Source organism: Mus caroli, chromosome 16 (assembly GCF_900094665.2).
Source record: "Mus caroli chromosome 16, CAROLI_EIJ_v1.1, whole genome shotgun sequence".
Classification (NCBI taxonomy): domain Eukaryota; kingdom Metazoa; phylum Chordata; class Mammalia; order Rodentia; family Muridae; genus Mus; species Mus caroli.
Window position 1 is genome coordinate 53,316,267 of NC_034585.1, and position 3,905 is coordinate 53,320,171.

The following is a 3,905-nucleotide window of genomic DNA, read 5'->3' on the forward strand; positions in this document are numbered from 1 at the left end:
TATTAGGATGTTAGATATCAAGTAGCCAGAAGAAACATAAGCTGTTCTGGAAATAATTAAAGCAAAGGGGAAAATGGGTAGATATGTGGAAGTTTTGGTTAGTAGTGGACTAAAATGGAAAGGTAAGGATATATAGCCTGATATCATAAACCAGAACAGTCTCTGGGTTTTGAGAGCTGTAACAGTAAAAAGAATGAATATGGGGGAAAGAAAAGAAAGGAAGAAAAAGTAAAAAGAAAAAGGAGAGGCAGGGATGCAATGCCCTGAACTATATAGACAAAAAATATCTGTGGGCAGCAGGGTTGAGAGCTGGGAGTACATAGAAGATAATGGATTTCTGACAGATAGATAATAACAGTAGGCAAGTAGGAGAGCTTGGTGGAAATATAAGAAATGAGATTAAGGGCCTGAGTATTGATTTCTATTCCTTGGCTGATCTGCCACTTTGCCCCTTGGTCCTGGTCTGGACCATATTCCATATTGGTTTTAAATAATCAGTTTTTCTCATATGATGGCCACTCCCAACCCCCATCATGTAAAGGCTTTTAAAAATTGCTTTTCTAAGTATATAGAGGACTGAAGCAAATTCCAACCATCTGTTTGCTGCATTTTTGCAGGGTTAGGGGCTACTGGTGGCTGGGCTGTGCCCAAAGCACTGTTCAGAGTTTGTGTTTAGTTTCTACAGCTTCACCTCTTCTGGGTGAACACTGATGATGGATTGGGCAACACTGGATGGCACTCCCCTCTACCAAATCCTTACCAGTGCCTATCTTATCAACTTCCTAGTAGGAATCTTTTAGCCCAGTTTGCAGCTTGCAATCACAGCAGCAAGTCCACTGCTATAGTAGAGAAAGCTCATGTGTTCCATGGTAGAAATAGTCCCATGGGAATTCCCATTATTCTGGGACTGGAGTTATAGAAAATATTCCTCTTTCTTTTAACTACCAAACTGTAATCATCTACCCATTCTGACATGGCTTCTACTTCTCCATCGTACCTGAAGTCCTTATTCTTTTCTAGCCTGTGTTTTCTTTTTGTTGCAAGACATTATTCAACTACAGCCAACAAACCAAAATTTTCTGGAGATTCCACGTTCAGAAACTCTCTCTCTCATATATATATATATATATATATATATATATATATATATATATATATATATATAAACATGAGTTTAAAAACAGGTTGTAAATACTTTTCTTCCAATTTAATGACACATAGAATATCCCTAACCACTTCCCTTGTGCCATCACCCTCGAACCTAGAAATAGGCAAACTTCCCAGATATCTTGGCTAGAGTAGGAGGTGACAACTGACCACCTATTGAGCCAAGGTAGTTCATGGAGGCCTCTGCTTCTCAGTGGAAGACCATTCTTCCCCAGATCTTTCTCTAGGGACCAAAACAGATGAACCTGATACTTGGTTGGCATGACTGAAAAGTGGCTAAAGCCAGGGCAGAAAACAGTGTTTTTTTTTTCCTGTGACTACAATTCAAAGCTGATAGGTGATCCCCCATCATGTCCCTTAGTGGTAACACTCACCATATGATAGCTTGATATTATCTCTCATTTTGCAGATATTTGTGTATGCACATGCATACACCAAAATGTACAATAACATGTTTAGCCGACGTTATGAAGATACTGAAAGGATGAAAGTATAGCTGTATAAAAAATTAAAAGATGCCAATCAGTATGATTAATACTTTGCTTTTAAAACACTTTTTTCTGTCCTGTTTTGCCTTCTCCTGTGAGTTTTCTATATAATGTCACTATGTTGTATAAGTCATCAACCACAGTATCAGTAATGAGTTGAGAAATTTCCTTTACAAAATAGAGAATCAAGCTACCCCTAAATCTGAAGATTTAAGTCAGAGACAAGAAATAAATGAGAAATTATTAGAAAGTTGAGGAATCCCCCTAGATACACACACCCCAGGGAGGAAAATAGAAGTAAATTAGTATTCTTCTTCTTCTTCTTCTTCTTCTTCTTCTTCTTCTTCTTCTTCTTCTTCTTCTTCTTCTTCTTCTTCTTCTTCTTCTTCTTCTTCTTCTTNTCCTTCTCCTTCTCCTTCTCCTTCTTCTTCTTCTTCTTTTAAACAATGGAAGACTTTATTTTTTTTCAACATTCTCTCAACATTTCAACTCTGTAGAAATCAAATGCAAAATATGTACATTTTAAATTAGCATATACTCAACGATCAGGATCACAGTGATCTCCTATAGTGAGACACACCTACGAGGGGAGAGGCCTTGCCAATCTGTACGTAAATTAGTCTTCTAAATTTCAAGCCCAGACCACAAAGATAACCTCAGACAATTGTTGTCTACGAAGATAATCAAGGTGGTAAGTAACTGACTTGTCTCACTCACAACCCCTCACCTGCATGCACATCACCTTCATACCAATTGTTGACCTGTTTATAAAGAGACTAGGAGGCCCTGCCTCACATGAGGTAAGTGAGCTCTCCCATGTTGTGAACGGGCTCTGGCTGTAATTCTTCCTCCATGTCAACAAACCATATAACTTTCTAGACTTCTCTTCCCTCAACAATAGAGTAAAGGGAAGAATAGTTTTGTGATTATGGCAGAAGAAGACAGCTCGATAAGCATTGATTTGGGGTGAGCCTGTTTCTGGAAGAGATTGGTATTTGAGCCATTAGGCCATAAACTAAGAATCTGCTCTCTACATGTAGTGCTGCCCACTTGGCTGAGGGTCAAGCCAGAACAAAAAAAGAAATGGAAGGTCAATTCCCTTTCAGAGAGCTAGGGTAGCTCTGCCTTCCATCCCTGCGTTGCCATTTAGCTGAGGATGCTTTTGATCAATTTGGATAAAAGTCATGAAAGTGTTGCTCCCATGGTGTTACCAGCTCTGGCTGCTGTCCATCTGGAAGTAGTGTTACCAGCTCAGCCTGTTTTGTCTGAGATTAAAATCAAGGACAGCCAAAACATAAACATCCAAAGAATACTTTATCTAGACTTGTGCTTGACCTCCAAACGAAGAAGCACAAGGGCGCACTTTAGATACTGCTGAAATATTTTGATTAAATTTGTTCTATTGAACCCAAAGTTCCATATTCTGAAAATCAGATCTGCTTGACATTTACATGGAAGGATGCTTTTGAAGGTTCCCTTTTTGGAGGATCTGTAAAATTGCCTCTGGCAAGCTTAGGATATGAACCAGGCTGTGTGTAGTTCAATTGTGCTGCCTTAGCTTAGTCAGATTGCTACAGAGCAAAACCTGTATAATGATAAAGGTTTGAAAACTGCTGCTAAGCAGTAGCAGTTTGCTGGTGGTGCCTTTTTACATATCAAAGTCATGCTTTTATCTGCCTTAAATTGAGAGCCTATTTTGGACCTGTCTCCATATGCTCTTGGGGACCTCAGTCTTATTATGCTGGCCCAAGTTCCAGAAGTATTTTTCTTAAATGTCACAAGAAATAGCGTGAAAGCTGTCATCATAACTTAAGCTTGCAAATTGGGCTTCAGATTATATTGATGATGCTTTCAAACAGTGTCAGTGCAAAGATACTCTCTTCAAAGAGGTGTCCCCCATCCTGGCTACAAAGCTTTGCAACATGCACTGATGCTGAGTGCTACCAGTCTCTCCTGACCAAGCAGCAGAAGATGTTTGGGAAAGAGATCCTGACCAGGTTCTGGAACAAATGCAGTGATGTAGTGATTGCACAGAAGATAGATATGGGTTCCTGAAGGATTTGCAGCAGAGCGTTGCCAGGGAGCCCAGTGCTCCTTCCATTCCCTCCCCTCCCATGTTGAACATCCTCTGTATATAGATGGATGCAGGAATAGCCCAGTGCTATGCTGGAGTAGCTGCTGTCCTGATCCCTCCTCCCTTTGGCTCTTTGATACATTTACCTTTAGCCCTTTTTATACACACCCTTTTCC

At 39.9% G+C, this 3,905-nt stretch overlaps 1 pseudogene; it reads left to right on the plus strand.

Moving 5' to 3' along the window:
- The first annotated feature begins 2,386 nt into the window (after nt 1-2,386).
- Nucleotides 2,387-3,586, plus strand: LOC110311322 (annotated as a pseudogene).
- The last annotated feature ends 319 nt before the right edge of the window (nt 3,587-3,905 follow it).